Here is a 17,230-nt window from a genome sequence, read left to right on the forward strand (position 1 = left end):
TGGCCCAGCTAAGGCATAGAAAACGCCAACACAACTAGCAAACAGAACAGTAGCAGAAGAAAAGTAACCCACAGCAAATTACAAACAACAGCTGAGGCCAACCCTAGAAGATCTAGAAACAACTAAAAGCTGGAGGCAGACAACACCAACCCTATATTCAGCTAGCTACACAAACAGCACATCCAAAGAAGCAGTCTATACATGGACAAAATGAGAAGACAGAGAAATGCAATCCAAATGAATCAACAAGAGAAATTCTCAGAAAAAGAACTGAATGAGATGGAAATAACCAAGATACCAGATGCAGAGTTTAAAATAATGATTGTTAGGATGCTCAAGGATCTTAGAGCAACAATAGATGGACATAATGAGCATGTAAATAAAAGGATAGCAAGCATCAAAAAGGGCATGGAAATAATAAAAAAGAATCAGACAGAAATGACAAATACAATATCAGAAATGATGACTACACTAGAAGAAATTAAAAGCAGGCTGGATAAAGCAGAGGGTTGAATCAGCGATTTAGAGGACAAGATAAGCAAAAGCTCAGAGGCAGAGCAGCAAAAAGAAAAGAGGATCAAAAACATCTGAGGAAAGACTAAGAGAGTTCTATGACAACATGAAGAGAAACAACATTCACATCATAGGGGTTCCTGAAGGAGAAGAGAGAGAACAAGGGATAGAGAACCTGACTGAAGAAATCATAGCTGAAAACTTTCTTAAACTGATGAAGCAAAAAGTCACACAAGTTCAAGAAGCACAGAGAATCCCATTAAAGTGGAACCCAAAGAGACCTACAACAAGTCACATCATAATTAAAATATCAAAGTTAAGAGATAAAGAAAGATTACTAAAAGCTGCAAGAGAAAAGCAGTCAATCACCTACAAAGGAGCCCCCTTAAGGATGAAATCTGACTTTTCAACAGATACACTAGAGGCCAGAAGGAAATGGCAAGAAATATTCAAAGTAATGCAAAACAAGAGCCTATAATTAAGACTTCTTTATCCAGCAAGGCTACCACTTAAAATTGAAGGAGAAACATAAAGCTTCCCAGCCAAAAACAAACAAACAAAAAAAAAAAACAAAAAACAAAAACCCCCACAAAACAAAACTCAAGGAATTCATTACAACCAAATCAATGCTTCAAGAAATGTTAACAGGCTTGTTGTAAACAGAACAAAGGGAAAAGAAAATTTAGAAAAATTGGAATGTAGATTTAAAGTATAAAATGGCAATAAACAACTACATATCAATAATAATCTTAAATGTAATTGGATTAAAAACTGCAATCAAAAGACATAGGGTAGCTAAGTGAATAAGAAAATAGGACCCGTATATATGCTGTCTACAAGAGACCCACCTCAAAACAAAAGATTTACATAGACTGAAAGTGAAGGGATGGAAAACAATATTTCCTGCAAATGAAAATGAAATAAAAAGCTGGGGAAGCAATACTTACATCTGACAAAATAAACTTTGAAACAAAGGCTATAGTAAGAGATAAAGAAGGTCACTACATAATGATGAAGGAAGTAATCCAACAGGAAGATATGACCATTATAAATATCTAGGCACCTAATATAGGAACACCTAAATAATAAAGCAGATTTTGATGGACATAAAGGGCAAGATCAAAGCAGTACTATAATAATAGGGGATTTCAATACCCTACTAAGATCAATGGATAGATTCTAAAGAAAGAAAATTAACAAGGAATCAGCCTTAAAGGACACACTAGATCTACTGGATTTAACAGGTATTTTCAGAACCTTTCACCCTAAAGCAGCAGAATATACATTTTTTTCAAGTGCTCTTGGTACATGCTCTAGCATAGGCCACATGTTAGGACACAAAATGAGTCTCAATAATTATAAGAATGAAATTATATCAAGCATCTTCTCTGACCACAATAGCATGAAACTAGATTCAACTACTGTAGAAAAACTGAAAAACATTCAAACACTTGGAGGCTAAATAGCATGTTATTAAATAACGAGTGGGTTAACAGTGAGATCAAGAAAGAAATAAAAAAATTCCCTTGAAACAAATGAAAATGAACATACAACAACCCAAAATTTATGGGACACAGCAAAAGCAGTCCTGAGTGGGAGGTTCATAGTATTATAGGTATACCTTAAGAAGCAAGAAGAAGCTCAATAAACAACTTAACCCTGCATCTGAAAGAACTAGAAAAAAAACACAGCAAGTAAAATGCAGAGGAGTAGAAGGAAGGATATAATAAAGATCAGAGCAGGAATAAATTACATAAAGGATACAAAAATAATACAGAAGATCAATGAAACCAAGAGATGGTTCTTTGAAAAGTTAACCAAGACTGATGAATCTTTAACCAGACTCGCCAAGAAAAAAAGTGAGAGGACTCAAGTAAATAAAATTAGAAATGAAAATGGAGAAGTAACAACTGACACAGCAGAAATTCAGAAGATTGTAAGAAAATACTATGAAGAACTGTATGCCCAAAAATGGAACAACGTAGATGAAATGGATAAATTTCTTGAAAAACATAATTCAAAAATCAATCTGGAAGAATCAGAAAACCTAAACAAACTGATTACAACAAAAGAGATGGAAACAGTTATCAAATAACTCACAACAAACCAAAGTCCTGGGCCTGATGGCTTCACAGATATTCATGTTATCAAACATTCAAAGAACTAACTCCTATTCTTCTCAAGCTATTTCAAAAAATTCTAGAGGAGGGAAAATTTCCAAACTCCTTTTATGAGGCAAACATAATCCTCATTCGAAAACCAGGCAAAGACAACACAAAGAAAGAAAACTGTAGTTCAATATCCCTGATGAACTTAGATGCTAAAATTCTCAACAAAATATTAGCAAATCAGACCCAGCAATACATGAATAAAATTATACATCAGAATCAAATGGGATTTATTCTGGGGAGGCAAGGCTGGTACAATATTCACAAATCAATTAATGTGATTCATCACATAAACAGAAGGAAGGATAAAAACTACATGATAATATCAGTAGATGCAGAAAAGGCATTTAGGCATTTGATAATATCCAGGACCCATTTATTTTTTTTCCTTTTTATTATTATTATTTTTGTGTGTGTGTATTTCTCTGAAGCTGGAAACAGGGAGAGACAGTCAGACAGACTCCCGCATGCGCCCAACCGGGATCCACCCGGCACGCCCACCAGGGGCGAACGCTCTGCCCACCAGGGGGCGATGCTCTGCCCCTCTGGGGCGTTGCTCTGCTGTGACCAGAGCCACTCCAGCACCTGGGGCAGAGGCCAAGGAGCCATCCCCAGGGCCCGGGCCGTCTTTGCTCCAATGGAGCCTTGGCTGCGGGAGGGGAAGAGAGAGACAGAGAGGAAGGAGGGGGTGGGGGTGGAGAAGCAAATGGGCGCTTCTACTATGTGCCCTAGCCGGGAATCGAACCCGGGTCCCCCACACGCCAGGCCGACGCTCTACTGCTGAGCCAACTGGCCAGGACCTTTTTTTTTTTTTTTTTTTTTTTTTTTTAATAATTTTATTTTTTTTAATGGGGTGACATCAATAAATCAGGATACAGTTATTCAAAGATAACATGTCCAGGTTATCTTGTCATTCAATTATGTTGCATACCCATCACCCAAAGTCAGATTGTCCTCTGTCACCTTCTATCTAGTTTTCTTTGTGCCCCTCCCCCTCCCCCTTTCCGTCTCCCTCTCCTCCCTCCCCCCTGGGTATATACCCCAAAAACCCAGGACCCATTTATGATAAAAACTCTCAGCCAAGTGGGAATACAGGGAACATACCTTAACATGATAAAGGCCATCTATGACAAATCCACAGCCAACATCATAATCCATGGACAAAAATAAAATGCAATCCCCTTAAGATCAGGAACAAGGCAAGGGTTCCCCTTTTTACCACTCTCATTCAACATAGTTCTGGGAGACCCAGCCACAGCAATCAGACAAGAAGAAGAAATAAAAGGCATCCAAATTGGAAAAGAAGAAGTAAAATTATTATTATTTGCTGATGATATGATACTGTACATAGAAAACCCTAAAATCTCAGTCAAAACTCTACTGGACTTGATAAATGAATTCAGCAAGGTGGCAGAATATAAAATTAATATTTAGAAATCAGAAGCATTTTTATACACCAACAATGAAAGAGAAATTAAGGAAATAATTCACTTCACTACTGCAACAACAAAAATAAAGTACCTAGGAGTAAATTTAACCAAAGAAGTTAAAGAAATACTTGGATCATTATAAAACATTCATAAAAGAAACAAAAAAGATACAAACAAGTGGAAGCATGCTTCCTACCATGTTCATGGATAGAAAGAATAAACATCATTAAAATGTCTATATTACCCAAAGAAATCTATAAATTCAATGCAATTCCTATTAAAATATGAATGACACACTTTAAGGATATAGAACAAGTATTCCAAAAATGTATATGGAACCAAAAAAGAACATGAATAGCTTCAGCAATCTTGAAAAAGAAGAATAAATTGGGTCGTATCACAATTTATTATTGGGTCATATAACTTCCTAATATTAAGTTAAACTACAAGACCATTGTACTCAGAACAGCTTGGTACTGGCATAAGAACAGGCATGTAGAACAATGGAACAGAACAAAAAACTCAGAAATAAACTCACACCTTTCTGGACAATTGATATTTGACAAAGAAGGTAAGGGCATACAGTGGAGTAAAGACAGCCTTTTAATAAATGGTGTTGGAAAAATTAGACGGATACTTGCAACAAAATGAAACTAGACCACCAACATACACCATACACAAAAATAAACTCAAAATGGATAATAAAAGACTTAAATGTAGGTCATAAAACCATAATCATCTTATAAGAAAACATAGGCAATAATCTCTCTGACATCTCTCACAACAATATATTTGCTGATTTATCTTCACGGGCAAGTCAAATAAAGGACAGGATGAACAAATGGGCCTATATTAAACTAAAAATCTTTTGCACAGCTAAAGACATTATGAACAAAATAAAAAGATAAACCACACAATGGTAGAACATATTTGACAATACATCTGATAAGGGGTTAATAACCATAATTTATAAAGAACTTCTGAAACTCAACACCAGGAAGAGAAATAATCCAATCAAAAAATTGGCAAAGGAACTGAATAGACACTTCTCCAAAGAGAACATACAGATGGCCAATAGGCAGATGAAAAAATGTTCAACATCACTAACCATTAGAGAAATGCAAATAAAACCATACTGAGATACCACCTCACACCAGTAAGAATGTCACTCATTAACAAAACAACACAGAATAAGTGCTGGCGAGGATGTGGAGAAAAGGGAACCCTCCTGCACTGCTGGTAGGAATGCAACTGGTGCAGCCACTGTAGAAAATAGTATGGAGATTCCTCAAAAAATTAAAAATGAAACTCCTTTTGACCATGCTTCCCATTTTTAGGAATATATCCTAAGAACACCAAATCACTGACTCAAAAGAAGAAAGGCATCCCCATGTTTATTGCAGCATTGTTTACAATAGTGAAGATCTGGAAACAGCTCAAGTGTCCATCAGTGAACGAGTGGATTAAAAACTGTTGTAGGCCTGACCTGTGGTGGTGCAGTGGATAAAGCGTCGACCTGGAAATGCTGAGGTCGCTGGTTCGAAACCCTGGGCTTGCCTGGTCAAGGCACATATGGGAGTTGAGGCTTCCAGCTCCTCCCCCCTTCTCTCTCTCTCCTCTCTCTCCCTCTCTGTTTCTCTCTCCCTAAAAATGAATCAATAAAAAATAAAAAGAATTAAAAAAAACTTATAAAAAAATAAATAAAAAATAAATAAAAACTGTTGTACTGCCCTGACTGGATATCTTGGTTGGCTAGAGCATCATGCTGAAGCACATATGTTGTCAGTTTGATCCCTGGTCTGGGCACATACAGGAACAGATAAATGTTCCTGTCGTCTCTCTCTCTCTCTCTCTCTTTTTCTCTCTCTTTAAAATCAATTAAAAAATCGTTAACAAATAAAAAATAAAATAAAAAGCAGTGGTACATATACACAATGGAATACTACGCAGCCCCCCAAAAGAAGGAAATCTTACCTTTTGCAACAACATGGATGGAGCTGGAAACTTTATGCTAAGTGAAATAAGTCAGGCAGAGAAAGGAAAATATCATATGACCTCACTCATTTGAGGAATCTAATAAACAATGTGAACTGAGGAACAGAATAGAGGCAGAGATGGGATTAAAGGCATCAGAGGGAAAGCAGACAGAAGGAAAGGGGATGAGAGGATGGGATTAGAGAAGGGAAAGAGATTGGTGAAATTATATATAACACAGTGTTATAGAGAGTAGAAAAGCAAATCCTGAAGGGAAGGGGGGAAGGCATTGGGGGAGGGGGAGAGGGGAGTTTTGAAGGGAACACGGGGGTGGGGGGAGATATATTCGGTAGCACACTTGAATCTATGTAAACAAACAATAAGTTAAAATCAGTAACAATTTAAAAAAAAAGAAGTAACTGTAAATTGTCTCTGCTTGTAGATGTACACTTGAAGTGATGAATTGAAGATTAAAAAAAAGAATGAAAATGTGTTCATGTCACTCTTCTTAAAATCATTTAGGGCATGGCACATAAATAAATGATCCTTTGTACCTGTTTAATCAACATTGGCCATTGTTCCAGCAAAATTATTTTTAAAAAACTGCCTTTTACTATCAGAAGTGCCTCAATTTGGACAATAAAATATTAGGTAATTTTGACAATGATGTCCTCCATGATTTCATTTCCAGCCACTTGTTTTGCTGTCTGCCTGGTGAACATCTTTTTCTCCTCTTAAGCCACCTGTTAGACTAGCACCACCTGTTTTAGGGCAGCTGTTCACATTGGTCTTGGAGCTTATTCTGGCCTTGTCCTTGTTTCTGTTATTGGAGATGGTTACTGGCATGCCTTATTTTGGAGCACTGAGCCCAAGCCTTGCTATCTCTGCAATGCTAGAAACTAGGAAAGGATCACACATGCAAGTGTATCTTGTAGAACCAGATCAAACATTGCTTTGGCAACAGGTCAGAAAAGAATATTTCTTAATCTAGCTAAACAGTCACCTATATCTACCTATAAAATAAATGATTAAAATATACCTTATAAATAGTGTCTATGTGCTTATGTTTTAACATAAAATACTAATCTGACATCATGCAATGTATTATATCTATTAGTTGTTACCTATAATAGTAAAAACAATGACAAGTGTTATTCTTTAAAACATTTTTAAGTAAATATAATGGCATATTTGATAATCAACTAAAAATCAGTTATTTTAAAGTACTATCAATCTTCATTCAGGTCAGAGACTATATTTTCCCTGTGCTCTATAAGGTGCTAACACACTGTCAACTCGTCATGAAGTGTGAAACAGCAATGACAATTAAGCTTTTATATTTGTGCTCATTATCCATAACAAAAGGTGCAAATGCTACTAAAGCACAATGACTTTTTCATTTTAATATTTACAATCCTGACAACTTGAAAAGCATATTATGTAGTGTTAGTCAAATGTAGTTTCACATTCTTCTAACAAGCACAAGATTCTACTTAGAGAAAAATTAGAATTTAAAAATATTTGGTCTTAAAAACAAAGAATAATGAAACATTTCATATGAATTAAGGTCACTTTAATATGTGTTCAACTCACAGTACGTACTTTGTTCAATTCTTTACTTTTGTGGATATTGAGTCTTGGGAATCAGAGTAATCCCAATAGTTTTTAGGGTTTGAGTTTGGCAGGCCTCTGACTTAGCATTTGTTTCACCCTTCCCTTTCAGGAGCACTTTTTTTCAATTGCCAACAGAAAATTGTGAAAGTTATTACACTGACACTACTCTTAAGGGCCATAAGGGCACACATCTTCAGTTTTCATGGATGAACAGAAAAGGTGAATGTTAACTCATTCTCACTGATGCTCATCTTGCAAAGGCAATGCCTTTGTACCCTCTCTGTAGAACTAAGATTAACACTCAGCAACCAAGGGATTAAAGAGCTGACAAATGATTGCAGGTCTTTTAAAGCTCATAATTATCATTCATAGAAACAAAGGTTTTCTTGAGAAGTGGATAGGTAAACATAGCCATGACATAGTACACTATAAAAATAATACTGAAGTTGGAACCCAAAACTTTTAGGTCTAGGTCTATTAATAATAATAATAGCAGTAGTTACAATAATAATAATAATAGCTACTAATCATTGAACACCGAGTTTATAGTAGGCACTAGAAAGAGCCCACCTGGGGACAGCTAGTCAGTGGGAAAGAGAAGGAAAGGACCAATGAAACATTTTTAGAGGAAGTGAGGTGGAAGCTGACATCTGGTGGGTAAGAGTTAGTGAGATAAATTTAGGGGGGAATGGTGCTCTTAAAGAAGAAATGCATATGCAAAATTATGTGCCAGTAAACATGATGCATTTACAAAGCATTCCATTGTTCAGTTTGTCTGAATCTCAGAATTTCAGGATGGGGAAATAAAAAAAAATCATTAATCTACAAAGTGAAGCAGAGGCAAGATTATGGCATGCCTTGTATATATCAATAAAGCAATAAAAAAAAATAACCAAAAAGTTTTAATCGAGGAAGTAACATGTTCAGATTGGTGCTTCAGTGTAAAAAGGTTGCCTTGAGTCCTACAGGGAAATGGACAGGAGAGTGGCCACGCCCGAGCCGGGGGCTCAGAGCAGAGGCAGGCGTGGTAGCAATCTCGGTGACAGACCAGTGGCAGAACTAGTCTAGTGAGACAGAAAGCAGTGAGAGTGCTAGGATTTGGATGTTGGCTTATATGTTGATAGTGCATACTCTGCGGGAAACGAGAGATTCTATGTTAACACCCACTCTTTTTATCTGCCAACCAAGTGAAAGGTAGGGCCCCTTACCCAGATAAGATAGAAATGAGAAGTAAACAGTTTGGGAGAAGATGAAAGTCTTATATGCAAACACACTGAGCTAGAAAACCTGAGGAGACATTTAAGGGTAGCTATCCACTGGAAAAAAAGTTGCTGAGGCTTAGCTTTGAAGAGCAAGAGCTGGGCAGAAGTCACAGCTTCAGGTCCTTTATTCCTAACTGAAACCTTAAAGTCGATGCTATCACCCAGGGAGATGGTATAGAATGGAGAAAACATGATAGCACAGGATAGAAGCCTGGGGAATAGCAAATTAAAGAAATGTAACTGGGAAGAGGAACTGGCAAAGGAGGCTGAGTCTGGGTAAGCTGATGTAAGGGAAAAAATCAAAGAGGATATATGTTGGGGAAACAAGTGTGTTAGGCTTGCTCGCTTGTACTTTGCCTGATTGGTGCATGAGCATGGGGCAGCACAATGTGTCTATAGTCCATGTAAGGCTGCAAATGCTTGCCCTCAGGGCAGCAGATTGTAAATTGCAGATTGATTGCTGCCATTGGGAGGGGCCATTGTTTGCTACTGTTTCCTAGAGAAGGGGTTCCAACCACCCCCCCCCCCCGGCCTGTTTTGCTGGGGAGCCCTGAAAGAGAGAGGAGAGGTTTTCCCTGCCCATTTACTTGTCAGCCGTTGGGAGACACTAATAAACAGAATGGTCCCCCATTTTCTGGCTCCACAGTTTCTTTGCCGTCTGCCCGAATCCACTGTGAATCTGCATAGCCATGGCTACCTGCCGTACAATGTGCAATCTCAACACATTAGGGAAAGAATATTTTAAGTAGGAGGGAGTACTTCTGAATATAAATGTTTCAGGGAAGTTAAACAAGAAAATGACCTGAAAGTGACCAGTGGATTTTAAAACAACACAATCATAGATGATCTTGGCAAAAATAGTTCCCATGAAAACGAAGAGTGGTAGTCATGTTACAGCAGATTAAAGAGGGAAGCAGAAAACAGAGATCTTCTGAAGCTTGATGGTAAAGGGAAGGAAAGTATATAAGCTGCTGAGCCGTGAAAATTTAGAACCCAGATGTAGGAAAGTTTTCTTTTGTTAAATTGAAACTATTGAATGTTAACGAGGTGTCATGGCAAAGATGCCATTATAGAGAGAAATGTTAACATAGAATGGAAAGAGTGGATGATTAATAAACTAGGTTCTAAAAAGGGGGAAGTGGGTGGGATTAGAACAAAAAAGGGTAGATTAGCCTTGAACAAGGTGAGGGGTGAAGAGTTCATTAACCCAGAGTAAGAACAAAAAAGGAGTAAAGGAGGAGCAGGAATATTGATAAGTTTAAGGACAGATATATAGACAGTTGTGAATATTCCCATTATCTTGTTTACTTCCTCTTTTTCTCTTTTCTAAGTGCCATAAGAGTCAAGGTCATTCACTGAGAATCAAGATTAAGTAATAGCATAGTGGGCTCAAAGAAAAAATAGATTTTTTTTTTAAAAAAACAGCATGGGCTGAGAAAACTGAACTCATTACAAAAACAGAAGACTTGCCAGGCAGTCCTGGGTATCCAGCTTTGGTTGGAAAGCAGGAATGCCTGAATTGACAAAGACCCCAAAGTGTGGGCTTTTGATCTTCTCCAGTGAGTCTCCTTGGCGGGGTGCAGGCATTGAGAGATCAGGCTGATGGACGGATCTAAAAGATGGCACTGATGAGCATGTGCAAGGACAGGCACTGAGTCATGGATTCCTCATTTCATGTAATTCTCCTCATGTCTCTACAAAGAAATATCTATATCTTGACCTTCATTTCACAGAGGATGGAACTTTCACTCATAGAGGGGTATGCTTGCCCAGTCTCAGCCAGCCTAAACAGGCTGAGCTGAGAGAGTTAGGCTTTCGGAATCAAAGCCACTGCTCTCTCTACTGCCTTGCACTGCCTCCCCATGAGCCACACACTACTAATCTAAACAGAACAAAGGGGTAAGTGCTTTGTCCTGTACCCAGTCTAGGACAACACGGCTTCCTCTGTTCTGTAATATAAAGCCAGATTATACACATAAAGCAGGTTAGCCCCTAGAAGAAAAGTCCTATGCTAATTTAGAGGATAAATAAATGATGTACCACATTGCTCAGATCTGTGTTCACACAGTAATAAGCTCATTTACAATATATAATTATTAAAACCCAATCTTTGTTTTGTTTTGGTTCCAACCGATTTTTATTTTCCTTGAGGCAGACGCTCTGCGCTGGGAAATGAGGAACACTCCGCAGAGAAGGTCCCGTAAGGCTTCACAGCAGTGGCTGTACACGGGAGTCACACCCTCAGCCGAGCGCAGACCTCATTTCCTCCCCGTTGGTGGTGATTTCTGCCACCGGACTAAAACTACTTCAGAAACACTGGGATAAAAGTCAAATAATATTTTATGATTAGATACCCATATCAGCCAAAGAATTTGAAATGTTTTTAACAAGGCTGTTTCCGTTCCCACATTATAGACAGGAACTACGACAACGAGTAGCAGCCCCTCGCCCTTTACTTCTGAGCCTTTTAATAAAACCCTCAGCAGCCCTCAGAGTTCAACCAGCTCCAACGTTGAATAAATTATGAATGCCCAACTCGTTGGAGGAGTGGGTCTATGTAAATGCAATAAATGCATTAATTTTTTTTTTTTTATGTATTTTTCTGAAGCTGGAAACAGGGAGAGACAGTCAGACAGACTCCCGCATGCGCCCGACCGGGATCCACCCGGCACGCCCACCAGGGGCGATGCTCTGCCCTTCCGGGGCGTCGCTTTGCCACGACCAGAGCCACTCTAGTGCCTGGGGCAGCGGCCAAGGAGCCATCCCCAGCGCCTGGGCCATCTTTGCTCCAATGGAGCCTTGACTGCGGGAGGGGAAGAGAGAGACAGAGAGGAAGGAGAGGGGGTGGAGAAGCAGATGGGCGCTTCTCCTATGTGCCCTGGCCAGGAATTGAACCCGGGTCCCCCACACGCCAGGCCGACGCTCTACCGCTGAGCCAACCGGCCAGGGCCGCATTAATTTTTTTTTTAAAGGAAACTTATTAGTGCCTTCTTTCAAGGCCCCCAAATAGGGACTAGTCTCTAGAGGTCCAGGAGAGATGAGGCAGCAAGCTGGGACCCTAGCCAGGGCCTGAGCCCTCCTTCTCCCAGGGTCTCTTCCTGGTCTCCTGTCTTCCATTTGCTCAGGAAAGACAGATGGTCAGAGGTCCTTATGATGTTGTCCTGAACATCAGTGATAGTCAACCTGGTCGCTACAGCCCACTAGTGGGCGTTCCAGCTTTCATGGTGGGCGAGAGCGGAGCAACCAAAGTATAAATAAAAAGATAGATTTAACTATAGTAAGTTGTTTTATAAAGATTTATTCTGCCAAACTTAGCGAAAATCTGACATAAAGTACTTGGTAAGTCATTATTATTATATGGTTTAACTTGCTATAACTCTGCTTTATAAATTTTATAAAGTAAAACTTTACTTTCCCTACTTTATAAGTCATCATTACTGTGGAACTGGTGGGCGGTTAGAAAATTTTACTACTAACAGAGATACAAAAGTGGGCAGTAGGTATAAAATGGTTGACTACCCTTGCTGTACATCCTACCCAATGGTGTGCACATCTAGGAGAAAGGCAACCCCAGACAGAGGCCAATAAGCCAATCCCAGTCAGGACAGGCTCAAGAACTGGCTAGTGTTCAGCTCCATCTAATCCCTTGTCAGATACCATGGGAAATACCTTTATACAGAAACTAAGTTACCTCTGACTTGGCTCCACGATAAATGTCTGATACAGAATTTATCAACAAAATTGCTACCAAAGTGCTTTTCACATTGTTAAATGCTAACTGCATATATTGATAGAAAGTAAAATTGTTATAAAGTACCCAATCCATAATTCCGTGGGTTTTCTTAGAGGCACATAGTCTAAATAAGTTTTTGAAAAGTTCTATTAAAGGAGGAAATTTGCCTGACCAGATGGTGGTGCAGTGGATAGAGTGTTGGACTGGGATGCAGAGGTCCCAGGTTCGAGACCCTGAGGTCACCAACTTGAGCACAGGCTCATCTGGCTTGAGCAAAAAAAGAAAAAGCTCGCAGCTTGAACCCAAGGTAGCTGGCTCGAGCAAGGGGTTACTCAGTCTGCTGAAGGCACTGCGGTCGGGGCACATATGAGAAAACAGTCAATGAATAATTAAGGTGTTGCCACAAAAAACTGATGATTAATGCTCTCATCTCTCTCCATTCCTGTCTGTCTGTCCCTATCTCTGACTCTCTCTGTCCCTGTAAAAAAAAAAAAAAAAAAAGAAGGAAATTCATTAAATATGCCGGCCGCATATAGTTTTTCACAGGGCAGTCCCAAATCATGTGTCTCATTAATATTCCAGGGGTTGGTTATATACCCTTAATTATACATGGGCGGAGAAAAAAACCTGACATCACGGTGTAAGCTTATACCTTTTGTTTTCTCCTATACAGGTTTGGAAAAAGGATGTAGGGAAGGGGGATGGGACACAATTCATTAGCAAGTTTATAACATCTGTCTGTAGGATTCGTAAAAAACACTTCTACACATTAAAACTTACAAGGCAACACAATGGTAAAAATGTCACTTTATATACCACAAGAGATTCCTATATTTTCTAGTGTTCATTTGCTATTCCTTTGCCCAGAGATACATACATTAACTACATGCTTTTAGGAGGGGGAAGAAGTAGTTTTTATGGGGACAAATGCCTGTAAATGGCCCATTAGTATAAAAAAGGTTTAATTTAATCTTTCTCTTCCTATACCTGGCTAGGTATTCACCCATTTCCCCATAGGTATGGGGGAAGGTCAGAGAACCCAAGTTTCCTTCCTCTTCTGCATTTACAACACAATGCCATCAGCCATCTTGGTTTTATGCTAACCACACAAGTACAGAGATCATTTACAAAATTTCTCTGTACACCTACCCCAGTTAATAAAATGTTCTTTAAGCTTCCTAAAATATTAATAAATTCTGTACCCTTTGGTACCTTACAACACAATCAAATGTAGTTTTTAAAGGCAATGGGAAATTCATCCATCAATTTTTGAAATAAAATTTAAAGCTATTATGTTACAAGTTTTGTTTTGTTTTTCTTATGCAGACACTGAGAAAATCCCCACAGTCTTTACAAAACATAAGACTAACAGAATTAGTATCAGTTCCTGCTGGCATTCTGTACCTTCCCAATGTTGTTAGGAGGACACAATTGTCCGCTACAAAGCAGCTTATTACTTTATACTCTGTATGTATAATAGGCACCTATAATGATATAGTCATAAAAAAAATGAATGTCTGAACAACTCTATCTCATGTCATCAAAATTTAAAATTCCACCAGCTTACTAATGCCTGTAGAAGGACATGTGTCATCTAAGAGAGTCAGTTCCCTTCGCTTTCAGCTCTTTCCCTACTGCTCTGATATAACTACTTATGGGATTCTACTTTGAAGATTAGTTATACAGCAAGCAATTCCTTGATTAAGAGAAGAAATAAATGAAATGCTATTTCTTATTAATTTAGATGATGGGGTAAGTGGACGTTATATACCCTCCGATATGATATGATCTGAGACACTGAGCACCAGCTACAAATACTTGCTTCTGATCATGTTCATTCTGAATGCAGTCCAGACCTAAGTTACCCGCACTGTCCAAAATAGTAGCTAGTAGCTATGCATGCCCAACGAGCCCTGCAATATGACTTCTCCAAACTGAGATGCGGTTTAAGTGTAAAATACACTCTGGATTTCAAAGACATGGAATGAAAATACAAAGAAAGTAAAATAGCTCATTAACAATTATCATACTGACTACATGTTAAAATAATTAAATTTTGGCTCTATTAAATCAAATAAAATAGACGGTATGATTAATTTCACCTGTTTTACATATTTAATGTGGCAACTAGAAAAATTTAAACCCCAAATATGGTTCTCATTTGGAGCTGACATTATCCAGTTATTGGAGAGTGCTGCCTTAGACTCCACTTCTGGTTTATAAGAAATACAGAAGAAAGAAGTTAACATACAGCAAGTGAAACAACTACCAAATCCAAAATGGGGAGCATGCTACAACAGAGCTTCACAGAGCAGAGTGTGGGCATCAGCATGCTGCTGATCTGCATATCTACTTGTTATCAGGAGCTTGCACAAGAATCTAAATTAAATCTGTCACGTCCTACACCCCCCTGCTGCATGGTTCAGGGGACATCATTTTCATAGCAATGTGTAGTCAAAAAAGAAAACTTCTTTGCAGCACTTTTCACAGTGGCCAAGACATGGAAACAACCAAAAATCCCTTCAATAGAAGATTGGATAAAGAAGATGTGGCACATATACACTATGGAATACTACTCAGCCATAAGAAATGATGACATCAGATCATTTACAGCAAAATGGTGGGATCTTGATAACATTATACGGAGTGAAATAAGTAAATCAGAAAAAAACAAGAACTACATGATTCCATACATTGGTGGAACATAGAAATGAGACTAAGAGACATGGACAAGTGTGTGGTGGTTACCAGGGGTGGGGGGAGGGAGGACAGGGGGAGAGTTAGGGGGAGGGGGAGGGGCACAGAGAACTAGATAGAGGGTGACGGAGGACAATCTGACTCTGGGTGAGGGGTATGCAACATAATTTAATGACAAGATAACCTAGACATGTTTTCTTTGAATATATGTACCCTGATTTATTAATGTCATCCCATTAACATTAATAAAAATTTATTTAAAAAAAACAACAATAAACTTCTCTTTCCATATTGGAGGAGGGGAGGGTGTTTGGGGACAACTGGGCAAACACAAATACATGCTTGAGCAGAACAGATGACCTGTGTTTTGTCACTCCAGACCATTCTTTTGAACTTCCTGAGACAGGGTTTGAGAGAGAATTCAGTTGAGTCTTTCTGGATGGAATCTAGACTCAATGGCTATAAGCCACCTGACAAGACACCTTACATTGTTATCAGTCCAAGGAGTAGAAAAGAATTAGCAGATCACAGCCTACTTAATTTTAAAAAAAATTTTTTTTATAGGGACAGAGAGAGAGTCAGATAGAGGGATAGATATAGACAGACAGACAGGAAAGATGAGAAGCATCAATCATCAGTTTTTCTTTGCAACATCGTAGTTTTTCATTGATTGCTTTCTCATATGTGCCATGACCGTGGGCCTTCAGCAGACTGAGTAACCCCCTGCTCGAGCCAGTGACCTTGGGTCCATGCTAGTGAGCTTTTTGCTCAAGCCAGATGAGCCCGCGCTCAAGCTGGCAACCACGGGGTTTCAAACCTGGGTCCTTCTGCATCCCAGTTAGATGCTCTATCCACTGTGCCACCGCCTGGTCAGGCAGCCTACTTAATTTTTTAATGAAATCATATTGCCCAAGAGACTGCAAGCCTGGACACCATGGCTATGTCTTTACTAAATCTGCAGAACAGCAGCTAGACTCTAAACTCATGTCAACAGAAAATGGGCACTAAAAATACAGCCTCCAAAAGTGACATCTCACAAATTATTCATCTCAAGCTACCAAAGAGGATAATGGACAAGAGAGATTGTAAAGCCAGTATACACAGCCACCATCCCAGCCGCCTGGCCCATGCAGGTTTGCATTGAATTTGGACAGTCGATAAAGAAACAACGGTGGCCCTGGCCAGTTGGCTCAGTGGTAGAGCGTCGGCCTGACATGCAGAAGTCCCGGGTTCGATTCCCGGCCAGGGCACATAGGAGAGGCACCCATCTGCTTCTCCACCCCTCCCCCTCTCCTTCTTCTCTGTCTCTCTCTTCCCCTCCCGCAGCCAAGGCTCCATTGGAGCAAAGATGGCCCGGGCGCTGGGGAGGGCTCCTTGGCCTCTGCCCCAGGTGCTAGAGTGGCTCTGGTCGCGGCAGAGCGACTCCCCGGAGGGGCAGAGCATCGCCCCCTGGTGGGCGTGCCGGGTGGATCCCGGTCGGGCACATGCGGGAGTCTGTCTGACTGTCTCTCCCCGTTTCTAGCTTCAGAAAAATACAAAAAAAAAAAAAAAGAAAGAAAGAAAAAAAAAACAAAACAATGGAGCCAAAAACTGGTGGGACATTACCTTTAATCCTAGCTTGCACCCAGCGGGCAAGTCAAAACACACACTGGGCTCCAAAACCCACTCATTCAGTGCTCACAAAGCTACTGACTTATCTGAGTTTCCTAGAATCAAAAGTTTCTAGCTCACCAGACTTATTCACCTCTGTTCCCCATCTTCTTCCTTCTCCCTGCACAAACTCTGCACAATCTGACTTCTCCTCAGCACTCTGCCATCTTGGCTGCTTCTCCTGGCCTC

General features: G+C 39.5%; 1 non-coding gene across 1 annotated transcript; it reads left to right on the plus strand.

Annotated features, from left to right (window-relative positions):
• The first annotated feature begins 16,565 nt into the window (after positions 1-16,565).
• On the plus strand, positions 16,566-16,641 carry TRNAV-GAC (transfer RNA valine (anticodon GAC)). The gene has a single exon. It is a non-coding gene; the product is annotated as a tRNA-Val (tRNA).
• The last annotated feature ends 589 nt before the right edge of the window (positions 16,642-17,230 follow it).

Source organism: Saccopteryx leptura, chromosome 11, assembly GCF_036850995.1.
Source record: "Saccopteryx leptura isolate mSacLep1 chromosome 11, mSacLep1_pri_phased_curated, whole genome shotgun sequence".
Classification (NCBI taxonomy): Eukaryota; Metazoa; Chordata; class Mammalia; order Chiroptera; family Emballonuridae; genus Saccopteryx; species Saccopteryx leptura.